This window comes from Mixophyes fleayi, chromosome 8 (assembly GCF_038048845.1).
Source record: "Mixophyes fleayi isolate aMixFle1 chromosome 8, aMixFle1.hap1, whole genome shotgun sequence".
NCBI classification, from domain to species: Eukaryota; Metazoa; Chordata; class Amphibia; order Anura; family Limnodynastidae; genus Mixophyes; species Mixophyes fleayi.
Window position 1 is genome coordinate 47,308,754 of NC_134409.1, and position 23,666 is coordinate 47,332,419.

Consider the following 23,666-nt stretch of genomic DNA (forward strand, 5'->3'; position numbering starts at 1 on the left):
AAACAATGCTTTTCATAACCCATGTTCCAGGAGACCATTGTTCATATTTGTAACCAAAGGAATTAGTTACATGACACGTGTCATCAAACATACCAGCCTCGTAAGGAAGCATGGAGATACCATTTCTCCCTAATGGATGGAACTATATGTGCGAAAATGTCTACTCTCTTTATTGGATTTATTATTAAATCTCTGCTATATACTATTTATAGAACTCCTTACTAGAAATGTTTTTGAAAAAAAATGGCAACAAAAAGGTAAATCAAATTAGCATACCAGCCCGCCTCTGGCCATGAGGTCACAAAGGTTTCGGCAAAAGAGAGAATGTTTAAAAGTAAAAGAAATGATGTAACAAATTGTCAGTTCTTAGGGCTCAGTTTTTGTATTGATGAATTGTCCATACGTTCTCGCCATCACCACACATCAGATAATATGCTGAAAGTGTTTTTATTCCTGCTTTAGTTTGATAAAAGTGTTTTGCATTTATATTTTCTGTATGTCAATGTATTATCACCATTTTTATTCAATAAATATTTGTGACCTTTTGTCATAGTAAACTCAATTTAATAATGTTCTGTCTTTGCATTCTTAAATAATCATGCGCCAGAAATCATTGGCTTGGCTTTATTAAAGCACTACATTAAAACATTAGAGTGTCAGTGCTTGAACTAAATCTTAGTGGTTGCAGAGCGATTGGTTTAATAGTGAATGTGAGATATCATTTTGAATTTTACTAATTTTTAGACAGACCAGGTGTTTTTTTTTTTTTTATTAAACCTTTCAAATCCACGTCACGCATACTCAGGAGGATTTGGTCGTGACAGCTTAGAGCATATTTGTCATAATGTAACCCTCAAATAATTCTCTGAAACATCATTGGTAGTGAAGCAAGGTCAGAAAAAACTTTATCATAAAATGCTGCATTTGTCCTCAAAATTCTGTATCATGGTCCTAGGCCATCTGACAACAACTTCATAATATACCTACACCCATTTTCTATGTGCTTTTGGCCTTCAAAACTTTCAACTTTCTCTAAAAATAATTTACTGTTATTGTGTTAATAACTTTATTAGCTGAATGAGTATTTCGCTAACACCAAATTAATAGCAGTGGAAAGAGGTCTGAAAGATCATCCATGGCGGATCTGTGGAGATTCTGGCCTGTGATTTTATTTTCATTCTCTTGGAAAGGCCATTTGAGAATGACATTTCTGTCCTCAAGCATGGGGCTCACAGCAGCATGCAAAACGAACACTGAGATATCTTCCAAATACCTTCTTGCATACAGGCATACTGCGCCTTATCGTTAGCTGTCGTGTGGATCGTTTTTGTCCTTAGTACGTCCTTTTCTGACAATAAGCAGTGAGCACAGAACAGTATTCTCCAACAGATTCTTAATCCTTCTGATTCTTTAACAAGATAATGGAGAAATTACAGCCTGTGCTTCAATTCATTCCAGTCTAGTTGTAGGGTAAAGGTAAAGCCAGTAAAACAGTCTCATTTTGATTCAGGCCTCTAAGAATTCTTTACATAAAAACTCACCTCAAGAAGGAACTTTTGGCTCAGTCTTTCAACCCTTCCATTTATGGTTCAAAAGTTCTGTGTTTTTGAAAACGGGAGTTTAACTTAAAACAGCTGGCTGACTCATTGTTCACTGACACACTGCGATAACAAATGAGTCTCATGATACACAAAAAAAGTGAAGAAAATGCGATAAGTTTTTCATTAAAGTCACATAATCCGTCCAGCTAACCTGGATACCTAATTTTTGACTGCATTATTGCTAGTGAAATGCCATAACTAAACCCAGCAATGGGACAAGTTTTATCATATGATTCTTGCACATTGACGACAGGCATCCTCTGGGATGTGAGGGTTAAACTGTCGGAAAGCCCTTTAAGTGCAATCCAGTTGCTATAGGAAGAGCAGATCTGCAGGGCCATGCGTGTTGGAGGAATGTGCAGTCACTTGATGGCTGTGATTTAGACGTGTTCTGCATGCCTCAGTTCATCATGATTACATTAACCTTTTCCAGGAGTTTTAGATTAGGCAGTCTGAAGACCTTAAAAAATGAGGATGTATTTTTGAACTTCCTTTGTTTGGCTAAAAAGAGAAGGAACTTAAAAACTCAATTACACAGCTCAGCTTTCATTGCCTCGAGGTGGATTTTAACCCTTCCTTTCCTTGAACTTCTGAAATACATCAAGCAAAAAGACATACTGGGAAATTTTCAATGCAACTAATCATTCTGTAGCAACCCTGAAATAAGTTTTCTAACGAGAAATCTTTAAACGAAAATCTGTAGAATGTAATATAGTTTAAGAAAGACAAAATGTGCACATTTCTGTCACTAGATATGGTATATGTGTAGTGCATTGTTATATCAAAATTACTACGGTGTTATTTCAATAATATTTTCATATAATGGAGACATTTTTCCTATTTACCTAAGGGTGGGTCATCTTGCTGTGGTATTAATTACACTCCAATCTAAGAGAGTCTCTGTCTGTTTTGGCTCACAAGTATCCAATACCGATCTTCTCAAAAATAATGAAATTACATGACAATATTTACATAAATGCATACAATTTGGACTGTACATTGATTGCCAAACAATGAACAAAATTGTTGTGGGACATTTTTTCTCAAAATTTTCTTGAATTTTTAAAAGAGAAACTGGAGAACGGGGGTGAAGGGGATACAGAGCAAACATCAGTACAACTAATTTACATAACAATCATCTAAAGTGTAAACCAAAATATGGAGAGATAGAATGTTTTTGTGTCAATTAAAATATATAATTTTACAGCTGTATTAGAGATGATGCAGTTTATGTGTTTCAATCCTATAAGCGAACCAGAACTTTCTTTTAATTAGTATCATAATCAGTATCTTTACACCAAGTATGCCTCTTGTATCAAGATATGTGGCTTACTCTGGATAGGCCCCATCCAGTGGCGCATGCAGGGGGGGTTTCTGAGTCTCCAGAAACCCCCGCTGCGCTAACTAAGTGGCCATCATAGCGGCACTGTCCTATACAGCAGCCGCGACGCTGTCAAACAAGCGTCCGTGGCAGTGCTGTATTGTATACAGCACCGCCGCGGATGCTACTTTGACAGAGCCGCGGCTGCTGTATAGGACAGCGCTGCCGAAACGGAGCTGCTACGCATGCGCGGGTGCATGTGCAGCAGCTCTCTCTCGTGGTTTTTTGTTTTGTTTTTTTTGGGTCAGGGGGGGAAACATTACATTACATTACATTAATAACCCCCATTACAATAAAGGCCCCACCTAGCCCCACATTACATTAATAGTTCCAAATTATATTACATTATACATTATATTATACCTACACATATATTAATATCGCCCTCACACATTGCATCAATAACCTACAACCACACTTACCAGGCTAATCTGCAGTTGATTGCTATGGGAGGCAAACTACTCTGTATGAATCTTGCACAGTCAAACCACACTGGGGAGTCTGTTCCAGGCCCACGTGTGCTGAAGAAAGAAGGGAAGGGCTGGCCCACGTGGACGGGAAGGGAAGGGAGGAACAGAGGAGGAAAAGAGGGGAATTGAGAAACAGGAAAGGAGGAAGGGCGAGGAGCACAGGAGAGGAACTAAGGAGGGGGGGGACAGAAAAGTGAAGGCACAGTAGGTAAAGAGAGGATATGCAGATCAGCCACCTGCCCTGATTGGCTGTGAATTCTGTCTGTCCACCTATGCTGACAGACAGGGTCCTTAGCCAGTCAGGGAAAGAGAATGCTCCCTGTTCAGGCCAGGGCCTAGGTCAACCACTTACCTACACCAGTCATACAAAAGAAAATTAAGAAAAACTAAAGTTTAGAAAACCCACAAAACACAAATAGACTCTGTGGAGTGCCACATATAGTCATTCACACTATGGTACTGACTGACTGTCTATAGCACCCCACGGCACATCCAGCACTTGGAACACATGCTCCTCTTGCTCCAACCATTTCCAGACTTGGGGAGGCACAATTGCAAGTTATGCTCAACTTAAAATTATACTTTGTTTTACTGCACATGAGCAGTAAAACAAAGCGTATTTTTGCAGCTGTAAGTTGGACGAAATCATGCAGTTAACCTGAACATATCAAGCAGTTAGGACATATGGTATTACCCCCTTTAATATGAAATGACCACTGGACATGATAATAATATTTTAATTTTATTGTATTTGAAATACTTTCCTTCAGTTGATATCAAATTACCAGGTACACAGAACAAACTGAGCAAAGTTTCTAGCATAAGTTTAATTCTAGTGTTGGGACCTTTTCAGTGCCAGACAATTCCTGGGAAAATCATTATAATGTGAATCTAGAAATTAGGAATGCTTGGTAGCTGTGTAATGGTATTTTGTGTTTTTTTCCTAAAAGCTTTAGTGTGCTTGCACACAGGCTAATCTCCTGACTTTGTATGCAACACAAATGCACCCAGGACACTTCTCAGATAGAGCTTGTGATATCCATATGAGAAGAGCAAGGGATATACACTGGGATGTTTGAAGCAATGTATTGAGAAAGCATAATGGAACACAGATGTAACTAATAGTACAAGAAGAATGTACGTTCTGTCCAGGGATATTGCAAGCCCCACCGTGTGTGCATTTGTGCTCTATCCTGATGAAAAGAACAGTGCACAGTTGGAGGGGCAACAAGTTGAAATCAAAATTTTACATACACCATTTTTCAGGTTGTTGTTTTTATAGTCCTTTTTACAAACCTACACTATAAGAAGCTTGTTTCAAATCCAAATATACCAGAATTGGGATAAGGAGCATTACTGGGCAAGGGACAATGTTCCCTCTAATCATTAAGAAAAATGAACAAAAATATTAAACAATGTTTGCTGCTTATGTTCAACAACCCAAATTAGTGGAGTTTAGCAGCCAGCACTAGTCAATGCCAACTGCCCACACAGACCATAATATAGAACAATAAAGGAAGACTGGATTCTAAGATCAACTGTATCTTTTACCATCAGGCCACTATCCTGTTTTCCACTATACAGAGTAGAAAAGTGTAACAAATACAGATGGATTTAGATATCTGCCAAAAATTGTTCAGGGTTAAAATGAGTAATAGCTGCACCATGAAAAAGTGTAGCCACAAAGCACTTTACAACAGAGATTTTAATCCAAGCACGGTTATCACATTACTCCCCATTCTGTACACTATGAAATATATAAAATAAAAAAACCTTTGTAGTATTAGATATGTAACTGGTATCAGGTGAATAAACAAAAAAGTAATTGACATTTGCAAATGGTCCCCATTAATACATGTACATAACAACAGGGTAACAATCTGTGATATGAATAATGCCAGGTGCTTGTCATGAGGCATTCTTTGCCTATATTCTATGAAAGCATTACATACCTAACATTTCCAACCGGAAAACAGATAGACATTAGATCAAGCTCCTCACAGAGTACAGAGAACTCACTCACATCAGTCCCTGCCCCATTGGAGCTTACAGTCTACATTCCCTAAAATACACACACATAGACCTGAGAGAGACTAAGGTCAATTTTAATAGCAGTCAATTAACCTACCAGTATGTTTTTGAAGTGTGGTAGGAAACCTGAGCACCCGAGGAAGCCCACACAAACACATCCTTTGCTATGTTACATTACTAACTGCAATAAAGACTGTTCTGCCTGTATGTGGGAATGAAGGTTATTACAGAGCCGTGACTAGAAATATTAGAGCCCCTTACAAGCTTTAGATGGTTCTCCACCCCTGTGCTGCTCTCTCCTACTTTTTCTTGTAGCTTTGACTACCTAATGCTGCCGTTGGTGTCTTAAGTTCACATGCTGAATGGCTGTATCCTGTTGTTGTGGCCCTTGTTTGGGAAAGAGTTATTGTTCACCATAAGGAAATCAAAGAAACTAGTGAGCACTCTAGCGTCCCTCCTCTAACCAGCCCTGACATTAAATCAAAGTACCCATATTTAAAAATAAGACGTCCTTTGATTGGTTAAATTAATATTATTCACATTTAATAAATATGCATATTTTCCTCCTACCAGCCCATATGTTATATTAATAGCATTCAAATGTCATAAATAGGCAATATTCTACCCCAACTTGGTCCCACATTCAATTAAAAGCATCCAAACCTCCCCAGTATAAAATTAATATGCCCCAATAAATTAAATTAATAGCCCCCACCAATAAATGAACAAACCCTATTCCTGTTAAAATAATAGCCTCTACCCATATTTAAATTTATAGCCCTTACCAATGAAAGGTAATAGGTAGGTATATAACAGGCACTTGTGAAACAGTGTTGCTAAGAAAAGGAAAGTAAATGATTACATCTAAAATAAATATAATTAATGTTCAAAATGCCACCAACCTGAAACAGATATTGATGTCTCTAGGAAATATACAAAAAGATAACAGAAAAGTGAGGCAGCGCAGATTGGGGCATTTAGCTGTATAGCGCTAATACACAGAAACCAGTTTACATAAATTAAAAATGATTTATTATTTAGACAAAAAATAAATAGTCCCTATTTAGACTCCATAGACAAACTAACAAATGCAGTAAATTTCACTACATGCTCAGTCCTTATTACCGCATATATACCGCATATAAATAGGAAATGTTCATTTTTTGTCTAAATAATAAATAATAATGTTTAGTCTATGAAAACCAGTTTCTGTGTATTAGCTCTACTGTGTATTAGCTCTATACAATTAAATGTCCCAATTTGCGCAGTCTCACTTTTCTATTATCTTTTTGTAAAAGCCCTTACCAATACATTCATAGCCCCTATCCCCATTAAATTAATATCCAGAGAGGATGGAGAGAGACTCACAGCCTGAGGGGGAGACAGGGAAGAGAGAGGATGAACAGAAGGCAGGGGAGGTGGAGACAGAAGAGAGGGGAGGTGGAGACAGAAGAGAGGGGGGCAGAGACTCACAGGCTGTGGGTGAGACAGAGGGGAAGGGGAGAAACACATGCTGAGGGGGAGACAGAGACTCACAGGTTGAGGGAGAGACACCCGTATGTTAAGCGGGAGACAGAGGAGATGGAGAGAGAGAAAGCTACACAGGCAGAGTTAAGACAGGTGAAGAAACTCACATGCTGAGGATTACTTACCTACATAGTTGTAGTAGAGGCAGCTATAAAATGGAAGAGAAACTGGTGTGTTGTCCAGGTGGCGGAGCACTCTATGCTGAGCATCATCATGCAGCAGCAGCTTGGAGGGCTGGAGAGGATGGTGGGCGAACTGGAGTAGCTGGTGACCTGCCCAGGAGGGAGAAGTGCCTTGTAAAGATTGCTGAATAGCACTAAGTTGGAGAGCAGAACAGCTGCACTGCACACGCACTCCTTTAGTCCACTTTCCCTATATAATGGTAATAGCGGGTGGCTCACCTCTGCAGCATGATGACTCCCCCTGCCGTCCATACCATGATCTGCCGGCCCTGTCTGCAGCAGCCCCAGATGTATACCTGGGGCTGTAATTTGTGTAATAACAGGCAGCCATGACCTTGCGCCTTGGGCAACTGCACCAAACGCACCGCCCTCTTTAAGGCCCTGGGTTTTTCGTGGCCTAGTATTTGTAAGCTCTAATAAACAGGGTCCTCTTGATCCTTTTGTATCTTTTTTTTTTATTATTATTAATAATAATAATAATAATAATAATAATAATAATAATAATAATAAAAATATAATAACATTCTTCTTAAGTTTTGAGAAAAAAAAAAATATTTAAAGTCCACGGTAGCTTAGTGGTTAGCACTTCTGCCCCACATCACTGGGGTCATGAGCTTTATCCTGACCATGGCCTATATGTGTAGAGTCTGTATGTTCTCCCCGTGTTTGTGTGTGTTTCCTCTGGGTGCTCTGGTTTCCTACCACACTCCCAAAACATATTAGTAGGTTAATTGGCTGATATAAAATTGACCTTAGTCTCTCTTGGTCTGTGCTGCGGAATTAGTGGCGCTACATAAATAGATGATGATGATGATCCTGGTCAAGACTTTCTATGAGACCTTATGAGGTTAATTACAGCCACCCAGTCAAAACAAATAGCTATTACTAACCTATAGTGCAGACACACAAGTCATACTCTGGAACAGAGGAGGGGGTGCGGGCTTTTCTTCATTTTGATGGAAAGGTTAAAGTTAACCTGTCCACCCCACCATGCTGCAGAGACTTCATAAATGTAGAAGGTTAAAAGGATACTGTAAAAACAGCAGCATTCGCTAATTTTTTCCATCATTTGTGGCCAGGAACATCAGAAGACAGAGGAGAAGGGATATATTTATCTAGTAAGAAGTTATATTATGTATGCAGAAAGAGCATAAGCAGATGCTGTTTTTCTAATTACTAAAAATGCACACTTCTTATTGGGTTACTGTGCCTGCATTTACTTCTAGCACAGTTCTAATATCTAAGCACTGCCTACCTGTATCCCAATCATCCTCTCACTCATTAGACCAACGTTTCATTTGTATTAATATTTAAATCCCCATATGATTTGCAATGACACAAATGCTTTGTGTGTCATTTTCAGGTTTTCCAATTTAACTTTTTTACTTGCAGTCCCCTTTCCCTTTTAGATAAGTTGAATATAAAAGTGTGAACATCTACCATGTTAGTTTTGGGATTTTGCACAGCCCATGCTGTAATGTTATCACGTTATATTCTCAATACCATATTTACATCAAAACCTTGACATAAAAGTGCTAAAACATGCACAATGACATAACAAGTGCAGTCCTGGCATTGCACTGTTTGCTCCAGACCAATATAAGCTATCAAGTATTTGCATCCTACATGAAAAAACAGCCAGTATTTTCCTTATGTGCAAAATAATAAACTCATATGCACCCCTTGCATTGTAACATGGTTTTGCCAAGGTTCAAAGTTACTTATTTTTTTGCTTTCCTTTTCATAATGAATCAGGCAAAGGGTAAACATTGGAAATTAGCAGAAAATAGAAATGGGGTGGGGAGAGGATGAAAATTCATAGAGAAAAATAAGTGTGAAGAAGGGCAGAGTGCAGTGCGGGAATGGACTGAAGAAATAATATGGAGAAAGGGAAGATGGTAAACAGACCAAGAAGGGTGCAGGAATGGACTTTGTAGAAGAGAGCTGTATTTGTTGCTGATGTGAGTCACAGCCTTTTAGATTAACTCCTCCGGTGACCTTGCAGAACAGTGCCTGGGGCACAGCAATGTCTCACCAGTCTCCGAGTGACTCTGTAACATACTGTCTCTGCGGCGGAAATGTTTTTTAATAGGTTTTGTGGGAAAGGCCTGGCCTGCCTTCCCATCTGTACCTTCTGCTGGTTGCAGCCTCAAACAGCCCTTGATGCCACACAACATTACGTTGAATTATTTAGACTGGTAAATCTTTCTGCACTGCACATCTTTAGTCCATCTGTTAAGCCAGAGCTCGATTTTTCCTTTATATTCATGGAGGCATCTGCTAGAGGCACTTTTTCTCCTTCTTCTTTATTCATGATTTCTGGTGGCTGCATGACTTAAAGATGCATCCTCATTTATTCATTTTTTAGATTTCACGAGGACACTGACACTGACCTGTAAGTCTCTCGTTTAGGAATCCTGTCCAATGCTTTGCAGTGTGTCAGCTTTTTCTCAGTTTGACACAAGTTACTTTGGCAGACAAGATTAATACTAGCTCGGACCTGGCAGTTAAATTGACACTTAAGAGTGAGCAAAATAGCACATGGACAGAGATTAATAAATATTAACATATTGTGTCTGACAAGTAATTTCCAACTTTTACTATTACTCCATATAACATTTTCTATCTGTCCATTTAACCTAAACTGGACTTTTTTTCTACTCACCATTTTTCTACAACTTTTCAAAACTTTATTGTTAAACATTTCCTATGACCTGTAGTACAGCTCATTAAAACTAATCCTTTTACTCTACATATTTGCTGACTGCACTATGGTACAAATTGAACTTTTAATTGCTCTAATACAAAATTGCAATTTGACCCCACCATAAATCCACTGGTATGTATGTTATAAATAGTAACAAAGGAAATCAGTGACTAGCATACAGCTTCACAGTGTAGCATTTATACTGCACAAGTACAGTATTTAAAGATGCTCAGGCTCAATTCCCCGAGAAAGGAACACACCTGAACCTAACAGATTCGAGTACCGAGCTGAGCCGAAATTGAAAACAAGGCAAAACGTCGAAGTTACGTCATCGGATCTCGCGAGTTTTGGATTCTATAAGTACCATCCTCCTCGGAAATCCATCACCATTTCATAGAGGGACACAGAAGGAGTAGCACAGTGCTTGGCAGTCTGTAGAGCAGTTGGGCAGCATCATAGGTAAAATAGAAAGAGGAGGGGTAGCAGTGCTCTTCAAAGTCTCCAGTGACATTCAGGAGAGCTCCATTGCTAATTGTCATTGCTGAAATACAAATACTAGGGTTGGCAGGCTTGGTCTTCTAAATTTGGAGTCAAAGTGTATGGTGTTATATAGGTTACACACAAAGAGGAGAGCTACATTGCTCCATTGCTAATTGTCATTGCTGAAATACAAATACTAGGGTTGGCAGGCTTGGTCTTCTGAATTTGCAGTCATTGTGTACAGTGTTATATAGGTAACACACAAAGAGGAGTGCTCCATTGCTCCACTGCTAATTGTCCCTGCTGAAATACAAAAACTATGGCTGGCAGGCTTGGTCTTCTGAATTTTCAGTAAAAGTGTACGGTGGTATATAGGTTACACACAAAGAGGTGAGCTCCATTGTTCCATTGCTAATTGTCATTGTTGAAATACAAATATTAGGACTGGCAGGCTTGATCTTCTGAATTTGCAGTCAAAGTGTACCGTGTTATCAAAATGGATTCACAGCAGTACACCTCTTCGTCATTTGGTAAAGCCTATCTTAAAGTGCATAGTGTTTGTAAGTCAGGGAAACCAAAATGTAAAAAAACACCTTTCACGTTGGTCAAGAAAAAAAGACCTGTAATCCAGGCAAAGTTATCTGCAAAAAAAAAAATTGCCAACATGCCATTCTACACACACAGTGGCAAGAAAAAAATGAGGCCTTTTCCTTTCTCTATGATTGCTAGTTCTGCAACTGTCACTGAGGCATCTTCTTGAAAGGTCAGTCATAAACATGCAAGACCTTGTTATTCGGACTCCAAAAGTGGTGTCCAAATGCTTTTACGTGTAAAAGCAGAGCTGGAAGAAAACAGTAAGGCATTAGAAGAAAATGTATGTTCAGATTCATAAATGACACAAATCCCTAAGGAGAGTCTTTCCACGAGTGCTATGTGTAATCCTGACTATTCTGATAGTGTACCCATAAAGAAGGCCCCTTTCAGCATTTCTGCAGATAAGTGCCTGAACAGCCCAAGTGATACACAAATGGAGGATGCCACTTTGGAATTGTAACAGGATGAGGGGGATATTTGTGTTGCTGACAAAGGCGCTAATGATGATGTTGATGAGGATGATGTTGTTTGTGCAAGTCCTGCACCGGTGGAAGCAATTCTTGCATGTGATGAGAAGAAGGCCATTGTCATGCCTGGACATAAGACCAAAAAATCCTCCTCTTATGTGTGGAATTATTTTTACCCAAATCCTGACAACAGTTGTCTAGTCATTTGTAGCATTTGTAAACCACAATCAGTAGAGGTAGGGACCTTAACCATCTAGGAACCTCATCCATGTTACGCCATTTGAAGCGAGATCATGGCAAGCTTTTGGGAAAATCAGAAACTTATGCTAAAAAAATAACAACAAGCAGTCCATCATCAGCTAGGACCCTTCTCTCACCTACATCCCGACGCCTGCAATTTACACCCACAACACTGTCCTCATCAATAAGTAGCAATCGGAGTTAGTCCTGCTTCCAGGTTGGTAAGGCTACATGATTCCTCCACTATCCTGGATCCCTCAGAAGAATTCTTGAGCGTTAGTCCCATTGCTGCTGTTGCTGCTGGGGGTGAATCTTCATCCCAGAAGCAGACCAAGAAGACCAAGAACTACTAGTAGTTTACAACAATTGACTGTTAAACAATCCGTTGCAAGAGAAAGCAAGTATGAAAGCTGTGACCCAGTCGCATAGCGGATCACAGATGTCATGGCAACTATGCTAGTATTAGATCTGAGTCCAATATCCACTATTATTGCAGCTGGTTTTAGACAGTTATTTGAGGTCTTGTGTCCCCGTTACCAAATTCCATCACACCATTTCAGTAGAAAGGCTATTCCTCACCTCTACCAGAAGGTGTGTAAAAATGTAATTATTGGGCTACAAAATGCCATTCTACCCACTGTACACTTAACCACAGATATGTGGACAAGCAGAACTGGGCAAAGTAAAGATTATATAACTGTGACAGCCCACTGGGTTGGTGATTTGCCTTCACCAGCAGGAACAGCAGCAGCATGTACCCAAGTATGTCACATTTGTCAGAGGCAGGCTACTCTGTGTACCATCGGTTTCACTAAGAGACACACAGCTGACAATCTGTTACAAAAGCTAAGGGATGTCATTGCAAAATGGCTTATCCTGCCTAGACTCTCCCTAGGATATGTCAATTCGGATAAAGCCACCAATATTGTGAGAGCATTACAGCTGTATGAATTCCATCACATTTCCTGTTTTGCTCGCACAATAAACTTGATGGTGCAGAGCTTTTTAAAAAATTACAGGGATGTGCAGGACTTGCTGTCTGTGGTCCGTAAAATATCTGTACATTTCCGGCATTTGGCAACAGCATGTAGGAGATTGCAGCACCTACAAGAGCAATTTAATTTGCCCTGCCACCAACTGAAGTAAGAGGTGGTGACAAAGTGGAATTCCACCCTGTATATGCTTCTGTGGATGGAGGAACAGCGAAAAGCCATCCACGCTTACTCCTCAAGCCATGACATTGGAAAAGGAGGGGGGATGTATTTTACTCAAACGCAGTGGAGAATACTTTCCGTGTTGTGCAAGGTGCTGAAATCATTCAAAGTAGTCACCTGTGAAGTGAGTTCAGACACTGCCAGCTTGAGTCATGTGATCCCCTTAATTAGACTTTTGTAAATGTAGCTCGAGAAACTGAAGGAGGAGATGAAACAAAGCAATTACACTAAGTATGTCGGACTTGTAGATCAAGTACTTTATTCGCTTTGCCAGGATCCAAGAGTTATCAAAATCTTGAAATCGGATCACTACATTTTGGCGACTGTGCTTGATCCTCGGTTTATGAGCTATGTCTTCTCTTTGTTTTCCAACTGACCAGATCTGAAGAGATGCAAGGAGCTCCTGGTGAGCAAGATGACAGCTCAAGTTTTACGTGACAAGATGGCATCTCCTCCTTCAGTTTCTCAGTCAACTGCTGCTAGGAATATACTTAGCTTTCCCAAGGGACCCAGGGATGATGCAGATGACTCAGCACAAAAGTTTGACGTCTGGTCTAAAAGAATTAACCAAAAAATGTGACACCTCTGCCGTAACTCCACCTGATCCTACTATCAACATCCAAAGGATGGTGGAGGATTATTTTCACAACAGCATAGAAATAGACACATCAGACAGACCCTTTACATACTGGGAGGAAAAAAAGAGAATTTGGAGACCCATGTACCAACTCACTTTGCACTGCCTAAGCTTCCCACCCTCCAGTGTGTACTCGGAAAGAGTTTTCAACACAGCCGGGAAGATTGTCAGCGAATTGGAGTAGGAGGCTACTTACTCAAAATGTGGAAAAGATGATGTTTATAAAATTGAACGTAAAAGTTCCACAAGGAAGGCCTTCCCACCAATTACATCAAAATACTGAGACTTCTGTAATGGTGGATTCCAGCGGTGATGAATTAATAATGAGTGAGGATGATGTACAGACTGATGAGGGTGAGGATGAGGCTGAGGATGAAGACAACAACATCTTGCCGCAGCAGAGTTCATTGAAAGCACTGTTACCTTAGGTGCCTTAAGCCCATTGTTACCTTGTTTTGTGTGTGCCCAAACAAACCATCCAAGGAGTGGCACTTTTGTAGCTGAAGTGCTTGGTTTGTTAAAGTGTGCATGTCCTTTTTAAGATCCAACATAAGGGTGGGAGGGAGGGTCCAAGGCAGGGGCAGGCTGGCCCGGGGGGCAGGGGGCATGCGCCCCCCGTGCCGGTCAGAAAAAGTGTCTTTTGGGCCTGTCTCTCCTGCTCTGTGGCTGGTCCCGGGAAGGGACCAGCCACCATCTATATTGGCCATGGATCCTTCAATCCTTCCCCCCTCCTGCTCAGTGATAGGCCAAACATTCGACCTATCACTGTGTCACATGGGACGAGCACTACATGATAGGTGCCGTCCCATGTCTGAGGACTGCAGAGCGCATAGCACGGATGGAGAAAGGCAAGTGCGGTGGGGGGGGGAATTAATATAATGTGTGTAAGTGAGGGGCCAGTGAATTTTGTGTGACTGAGGGGCCAGTTTATTTTGTGTGACTGAGGGGCCAGCGTATTTTGTGTGAGTGAGGGGGCAGTATACTGTGTAAGTGAAGGGGAAATATACTGTGTGTAAGTGAGGGGCCAGTGCATTTTGTGTAACTGAGGGGCCAGTGTATTGTGTGTCACTGAGGGCCCAGTGTATTTTGTGTGAGTGAGGGGCCAGTGCATTTTGTGTGAGTGAGGGGCCAGTGTATTTTGTGTCTGAGTGAGGGGCCAGTGTATTGTGTTTATGTGTGTGAGGGGCCAGTGTATTGTGTGAGTGAGGGCCCAGTGTATTGTATGTGTGAGTGGGGGCCCAGTGTATTGTGTGTGTGAGTGAGGGGCAATGTATTGTGTGTGTGAGTGAGGGGCCACCGTATTGTGTGTGAGAGTGAGAGGCCAGTGTATTGTGTGTGTGTGTATGTGTGTGAGTGAGGTGCCAGTGTATTGTGATGTGTGTGTGTGTGTGTGTGTGTGTGAGAGAGTGAGGGGCCAGTGTATTGTGTGTGTGAGTGTGTAAGTGAGGGGCCAGTGTATTGTGTGTAATGCCTGCGGGGAACAGGACAGACGCACACAAATGAACGTACCTTACAAACGATGGTCACCTCCTGTCCGCTTCCAATGCACCCCAGCCGATGTCCTATCCAAGCAGACCAGCAACCAAACCTCTGTCACCTCCAACCACTTCCCTCTGAGGGAGAAACAGAAATTAAGGCCGTGCCTACCAGGAAAGGGCTGTCCGAGACCACGGCAATGAGCGGAGACACTCACGTCAACCTCGCTTGCCGCCACCTCATTTTACTCTTGCCAAGGGTGCGGGACTATGTTGTCCTTGTCCCCACGGTACAGGTTATTGCAGGAAAACAGCAAGTTACAAGAGCCTACCTTTAATGGGGGCCTGACGTCTTGCACCTGTGAAGAAACACACAGCACAGCCCAAATACAATACACACTGCAATATTCGCCGCACAGACAAAATAATACTCTGCTTCTGTACCTGGAAGCTGCCACGTAATATACACCTGCTATCTAACCAGACGATTAGTATAGCACTAACCGGAGCCTTCTGCTCTACGGTTACCTAGGACTATCACCTAGTGTACTTATCACACACGGGTCCGCACCCTACTCTACTTAGGGCTCTCACGCCAGCTACATCCAGGGCCTTATGCCCTACACCATGAGCCTCTCTGCCCAGCTGCCTACAGGGCCTTGTGTCCTGACTATGGGCCTTAGCCCCCTCTCTGGCTTGGGCTCTGAGCCCACTTACTAGGGCCTTATGCCCTTCACTATGGGCTTTAAGCCCTTACCTAGGGCCTTGTACCCTGTCACCTAGGGGTACTAGCCCCTGTGGCCTTATGGCCTCTAGGCCACTTACTAGTGCCTTGTGCCCTTTGCCATAATGGCTTACAGACCCCTGACTACCTATAAGGGCCTTGTGCCCAGTTTATCCTGGGCCTACCGCCCGACTGTTCCCATGGCCCTTGTGCCCGATGTTAGTACTTAATATACTTACCTGCTCTGCGCAAGATACTCAGCTTGACCCGCAATATTCTTTCTCCGGGTCTTCCAGACCCTCCAGCCAGAGGCGCATCTTCTCCGCTTCGGCACGATGTCTTCCTCAACTCTCTGGGCGGGGGTGCTCTCAGCTCTCTTGCAAGGGCTCCCCGACGGCATCTCCGTCCTCTTCTGGGCGGGGGCACTCTTAGCCCTTACAAGGGGTCCCCGCCGATGTCTCCGGCAGTCATTTTCAGTGGCAGGGTAGCTTCTTGCCCTGACAAGAGAACCCTGCCACTTCCGCCGGTTCTTCTTGCTTGATCCAGTACTCCGGACGTCCCGCAGCGTCCTCTCTTCTCTCAGCTGGCGAATTTATGCTGTAATGGCGCCGCCCGGCGGCTTATATAACCGCAGGTGCGACGCCATCACTGGGTGCGGCCGCGAGCGCTCATTGGCTTGCCACGGCGCCAATCCTTTCAATGGTCGGAGATCAGTCAGGATTGGCTCACTCAACCGGCTGCCGATTGGCCAGCAGGGGGAGGCGAGCCCTGATTGGCTCATCCTTCCTCTGCCGACAGGACCTGCGGAAAAGAAGAAATACTCACCGCTGAAACGCTGGATCGGTGAGTAGCTTTACTTCTGTTCTTTCTTCACCCTCTTCGTGGGCACAGCGGCAGTCTCCATCTTCGCCCTCTTCACGGGCACAGCGTCCGGAGCCAGGGGGCACATCTCTACATTGTGTGTGTGAGTGAGGGCCAGTGTATTGTGTGTGTGTGTGTGTGTGTGAGTGACGGGCCAGTGTATTTTGTGTGTGTGTGTGAGTGAGGGGCCAGTGTATTTTGTGATGTATTGCTATTTTATTTGTGTTGTGATGATGGGGCAATTTAATTTAATAGTGCGGCCTATGAAGTTAAGATGGGGTGATTGGACCTTTAATTTAATGCTGGGGTGGTTTGGGATATATTAATTGAATGTGGCGCTGTTTGGGGAAAATGAGGTCTATTTATTAAAAGTGATTATGAATTATTTAATGCCTGGGATGGTTGTGGGAAATGGTTATATTTATTAAACGTAAATGCTATTTAATTTATTGCTGAGGCTATTTGGAGGGAGGGAAATAGGTTTATTTATTAAATTGGAATACCATTAATTTATTGTCAGGGTTAGTTGGAGGGAAATAGGTCTATTTATCAAATGTGAATACTATTATTGGTTAGAGTTTTCTAGATTTTATGTACCCATTTTTTTCTCCAATGTTGCAGGATCCAGACAAGCGGCAAATGAGCTAAAGTAACCAGCAGCCACAAGTGGTGACAGTGACAAGAACAGGTAGGAGAAACTGTCCTGAATCTGGTGGGGCAGTACCGAATTTGGGTGTCTGTCTCGCTTAGGACAGTTGGGAGGTATGTCCCGCTTCACCGTGTACTGCTCGTGAAGGCAGAACTGTGTGCACCTAACAGTAGTGCACACATTATTGCCTGTGTATTTCTCTAAAATGATAACCATGCTACATCATAGGGGATTACCCTGTCTAAAGTGCCCAGGTCCCCCAGAGCCTTAATCCAGCTCTGGGCCTGGGCATAGATATATATATATATATATATATATATATATATATATATATGGATTAAGCAACACTAAAATAGCCTCTTTTTATATAGATAAATATATATTATACCAAAAATCACCCTTTAAGGATAGGCCGCTACTTATGGGCCAGTGCTGTGTGCTTGCCCCCCGGGCTAAAGTCTGCCAGCCCTTCCCTGGCCCAAGGACAATTCTATCTTGCACCACTTTAAATTTCAGCTACCGCTGTGTGCCACTGTTATCTACATGTGCTATATACTGTTGTGTGCTTAGCAAAAATCTTAGACACCCATTGATGATGCAGATGACTCAACACAACATTTTGACATCGGGCGGTAAATGTATCAAGCCGAGAGTTTTTCTGCGGGTTTAAAAAACCAATCAGATTCTAGCTATCATTTATTTAGTACATTCTTCAAAATAACAGCTAGAATATGATTGGTTGCTATAGTCAACATCTTTCCACTTTTCAAACCCGCCGGAAAACTCTCAGCTTGATACATTTACCCCCTGGTCTTGTCTACTGTAAAAGAATTGACCAGAATTAGTGACACCTCTGCTGCAACTCCACCTGATCCTACTATCAACTATCAACATCCAAACAATGCTGGAGGATTATTTTAAAATTTTTTGATCAGTGTAGAGACAACAGTTTTATTAACAAAGAACAATGTTGCTTGCAGAAGTAATGTAAGCATGGATGTCTAAATAGACGTGAATATGTATTACCTTCCACTTTGCTGCTGTTTCATCAAGTGTTTGCAATCTGCACTTTACATCAAAGGTACCTAACTATATTACAATTTTGCGGGAATTGTGGCTAATTCGAAGCTCTGTGATGAACTTGCTTGTTGCTGGGATTTACAATGACTCTTTTTAGTGCATTGTCTGGCACCCTGGATTGGTCTGGGTCTGATAAAAGCACGCATCCCGGGGGGGTCAGCGCTCGTTGCCATGTATTAGCTGTAGAATTACCACAGTTATCCAAGAATCGGGTGGATCGATCAAATGAACCATAACTGGTTTCATGATCCAAGGACAATTCCATCTTGCACCACTTTTCTTTTCTGCCACCGCTGTGTGCCAATGTTTCCTAGATGTGCTAGGAGCCTTGGTGTGTTTGAGTCATTGCTCTGTCGCTTAGCATCCAGTCAGGCGCTGCAGTATTTGTCCGAAAGTGTATGAAAATAATATTGTGACCTGTGAGGTGGTCAAAATTGACTGCAAATGACTTGAAATTAGTGTTATTGAGGTTAGTAATAATGTAGGAACAATAAAAGAGCAAAATTATGTGATTTTGGCATATTTTAGCAATTTTTCTAAAAAAATACAGATCCAAAAACCAAAGTCAAAACCAAAACACACGAGGGCGGTTTTGCCAAAACCAAAACCAAAACACGAAGTTAATCCAGATCCAAAACCAGAACAGGGGGTCAGTGAACATCTCTAACAGTATTCAAGATACTATTTTAGTGGGCAGGATACAGTGTCCCTGAGAAGTATGTAGAAGTATAGGATATGACACAAACATTCATCACAAAGCAGTAAATATCACAATAAGGTCCTAATAACAGGCATAGATCAAGGTATAGTAAAGTGGATATCACCAAACTATCATCTTCTAAAACACTGAAATTCCCCCATCAAGTACAATAGAAAAGAACACTTTCAAACACTTACTGCAAATAGATTGTAATTTTCGCATAATGTGAAATAGTAGAAAGCCTTACCTATAGATCACTTCACATGGTTCTCCAACACAAGGTTTCATCCTTAGTTTATATGCACATGACTCATATAATGAGAGTCCCCCCCTGCTGAAAGTTGAAAGAATGTACAAATGTTAAAGCGAGTCAATGATAATTACAGACATTAGTAGGTGGTGTCTATTTCTACCACAGCAATGAGTATGAGTAAAGATGAGCAAACCGACATTCATCCCGATTGGATTAATGTTGTAGTTGATTTGAGTGTTAAACAGTTCACAAACACATATATAAAGTCTCATGGGAAAATATATCAAATAGCGATTCTGGCAAATTGGCGATTTCTGACTATATTGCCTGCTAGATTTAAAACAGCAATTTTTATTAATGGCAAAACTTGTGCAGGTCTAAGTTATAAAACATCACCTGAAAGGATGTAAGTTACTAAGCCCGTTGCTAATTAGCCAAACTAAAGCTACAAGGTCAGGAAATTAGTTTCAGTGGGTTGGGGTAGATCAGGAAGCTGATGCCGTGGGGGATCATGAACCAGAAAAAATCAGGGAACAATTGCACTGACTTTATAGCACAGTATAATCAAGTAGTTACTTCTTATCTAGAAGTCCACCTTTACAGTTCAAAGGTATATAAGACAGCATAGAGGTTGGCCTACCTGATGTAGCGACAATACGCAGTGACTTCTTTGACTTCCACTAATATGGGCTTGCTGCAACCTCAAGAGGCTGCAAATGGACAGATTTCAGTACAAGGCTTGGGTTAATAGGAGGGTGGCAACTGCAACACACATCATAATTGTTGACAATCACTAATATACAAGTACAGTTCCTCGTTTTAATGGTGCGTCCTATGAAATGTTCTTATTATCCTTAAGTCCAGTTGCACAGTACAATTAACCTTATCCTCTATATTGCATGCAATTCTCACTACTAAACCTCTGCTTTAAAATGATTCAAAAAAATCCTTTTGCCAAGTGTGGCGAGAGTTGGGTACCGGGCTGTCAGAATAAAGTTAAGCCCGTTTGACAACCCTTCCTGCCAATATGTATATATGTTTTGTTTAGCATGTCTTCTCAAATGTTTACATGTGGACTTATACTCCACCACCATAACCTATGCCTAGGTCCAAAAAGTAGCTTACGTCACCTGGCCAAACGGTGGGTCCCAAGGCGACTGGTACCAAGCAGACTAACAGCATGACCTCTAGTGCTTCATCTAGAAGAATTTCATGTTCATTCACTTGCATCAGAAGTGCTAGTTGGGTCAGAATGTGGTTACGGTCAAAAAGTCTTCAATTGTTTCAACTGGGATGTGACATTTTCAGGGTGAGTACAATCCTTTGTATGGATAAATGAGACAATATTGTCCCCAGCAAGTCATGCCGGACTACCTGGAGTTGAACACAGCAGAGGCTGCTGACTAAATGCTAAACGAGGGCAGATTGGTGCTAGTCCAGCCAATAAGAAGGTGCCTATCCAGCTAGGGCTTACTATTCATCGCCCTCTCAATACCCAATCCACACCACCATGGGAACGTAACTGGAGCCTAGACAGCGATAAATGAAGGCTCAGCCCCAATGACCAGAGACTTGAATCGCGGTATAGTGCAATGAACCCTTGGTACATTTACTAAAATAGTCTAAAAAAGTGTTCTATTCATACACATTAGGCGTACCAGGTGTGGTTGGTTGCAAAGGTTATCGTTGGTTCCTTCTGGAGTACCTCACCCTGTTTAGCACGGTAAAAGAGTTATCCTAATATCCTGACAACAAGTTCAGTAAACATATTATAACAAGGATTTTTGCATATCAAGATTCATCTAGACATTTTATGTATGCATTTCTTAAATGCACTTGCTCAGCAGCAAAGAGATCCAATGTTGGGGATGTTGACTATGACTTTATCACCTTCACATAACTAGCTTCACTGAAACAAATATCGCTCCCAGACATGCTAAATATGTTAGAGGCTGCAAAAATGTCACAACATTTTCATTGAATGGAAGTTCCTTAGTGACACCCCTGATATGCATCCATAGTGTGTGTGTGTGTGTGTGTGTGTGTGTGTGTATGTGTGTATGTATGTGTGTTTTGAAGGAAAATATTATAATAAGGACCCTGCAGTATAGTCATGGTTCATAAGTCTAATAGGGAGGGTGTAATGACCCCTTTGAATAGATGTACCTCAGTGACGCCTGAGTTATGTGGGGTGAATGGGGCAGGCCAGAATTGTACTAGTGGGACCAGGGTATTTCGGTGTTTGGGAAAGAAAAACTTCAACTTGGTCTCAGATTAATATTTTGAATGTAATGCATAACTCACCTTTAAATCTACTCCCTTAAATTCTGGGTTAATCTTTACTCAACCTCTTCTATCTCAAAGCATGCCGACAATCATTGGGGCTTGTGACAGCTGCAGATTGACAAGTGTGAGCCAACCTGACTACCAAGATGGGATCTCTGGGACTTAGCAAGTGATGTGCTCAAGAATCCAATGAGAGGCAGAGAGAAGTAGGTGATATCACTGTGTATAGACGAGCAGCCAGGCCTGGAGGCATTGTAAGAGGAGCGTGTGTGTAATAACTGGCCACCTGTAAAAATAGAGTGGGGTAGAATGCAGAACAACTAAGGGGGGTAAGAATCTAAACCAGAAACCAGCTCTAGGTACACTTGCATGATGTAATGCAACTTTGATTATTGTAACCAAGTATTGTACATGAGGAAAAGATGTAACAAAATTGCTTCTATATTTCATCAGAGAGATGTTCTGGTGCCCATTCATTTTGTCAATTATAGTTGTACCACATCACTACGCCTGTGTCAGCTCTACAACTAACTCTCTTGTAATAAAACATGCATGTGAAGGGGCACCAGTCCCAATAAATATACACTGTTTCTTGACAAGAAGGGGACTGGACTAAGCCTGCCTAGTGAGTATGAGGTAGGTGCCTAAGAGTACGCACCTATACCACTGTACAAATTTAAAGGGACGATGGCTTGTAAAGGCAAACTTGCCTTTACAAGCCATCGCCCCTTTAAATTTTACATGCAAAGACGCCGATCTCCCGCGAGATTAAAAAAACGGACTTTGAAATATTTACCCCTGATCATCAGTTTCTGTCCACATGACTGTGTAGAGTTCTTTGTGCATTTGTTTTATCAGTGAGACACACTTCTCCCTGAAAAAGCATGGAACATCCATTCAGTGACATGGACGTCTAGCAACAGTGGAAGACACCAAAATACTAATAGGACTGTATTTACTGGAACTCTCTTCTCAACATAACTGCAATCAATGTAGAGGAGAGAGGCTCAGGTCCTGGCGGTGCGCTGTGTGCAGTTTCTAGCCAGTGCGCCAACCACCTCCTCTGTTACAGGTAAGTTGATGACTGCATATGGTGTCACAGCTTGAGCCCCGCTTGGCAGTTGTGACCACTGCAAACCCTTTTGTTATGCACCAGTTCATACCTAAGGTTCATTAGAACTGAGGGGGATCTGTAGGGGGGAGCCATCTATAGTAATGAATAGCACCATGCATTCAGCCTTGAATAAGTTAAAGCAACAATGTACCATCATGTAATTTACCATAGGCTGCAATAATAAATATAGTTTACTAGTCAAAATAAGAATAAAATCATATAGTGGGTGGAAACTTGCCTAAAATCAGTGATATATTTAAATTAGTGTATATTATTACTTAAAATGTAATGTACTTTATGAAGCCATACATGACTGAGTGCTATCCCTTTTGCTGCTCAGCCTCTCTGCATATAGGGCACAAAACGAAGAACTGCTTTAGCATATGACATTAGTCTGGGTGCCAAGCTAGGCTTATACTTGGCAGCATAAGAATCTCCTGTGGATCAGTGTAGCTGCTTAGGATAATATTTCATATGTAAATTCTACTCCTTTCCAATGATGTCAATGGGTCTCTGCTATTCCCTCATAGCCCCTGGCTCCTGAAATGAGCAGATGTGTTTGTCCCTTATGCTAAAATGTGAAGCTCAAACCTAAATTGAGAGCCAAGACTATCACTCACTCCTGTTTGTTGTACTGCACCCTGTTACCTTAACATCACAATGTCTTAGTCACAAATAGATCATAAAATAACTGAATTAAATGCTCTCATTTCAATCCCTCATTTCAGTTTGAGACCCCTGTGAACTAAATACATTAAGTCATAAGAGTTTCTAAAAGCTCCCGGCAACACACTCAAGTATTATAAAATAGATAGAGGAGTAAGGAGCTCAGAGGAGAACTGACTAAACAGCCGAGTGAGGTGGGTCCTGCAGAAGGCCCATACCTGGGAGAAGTTTGAAACAGATAGGTGGTCAATTTCCAGGAGAGCTGGACTGTGCCAGAGCTCAAAGTCCTGTGTAACCGAGGATAAAGATTTATATAGTGGGCAGTTG

At 41.6% G+C, this 23,666-nt stretch overlaps 1 long non-coding RNA gene across 1 annotated transcript; it reads right to left on the reverse strand.

The window, feature by feature from the left end:
* Positions 1–937: 937 nt before the first annotated feature.
* On the reverse strand, positions 938–19,352 carry LOC142100067 (uncharacterized). The gene is made up of 3 exons (XR_012678683.1): positions 19,268–19,352; positions 2,447–2,536; positions 938–2,191 (listed from the first exon to the last, which is right to left on the reverse strand). It is a non-coding gene; the product is annotated as an uncharacterized LOC142100067 (long non-coding RNA).
* Positions 19,353–23,666: the final 4,314 nt, after the last annotated feature.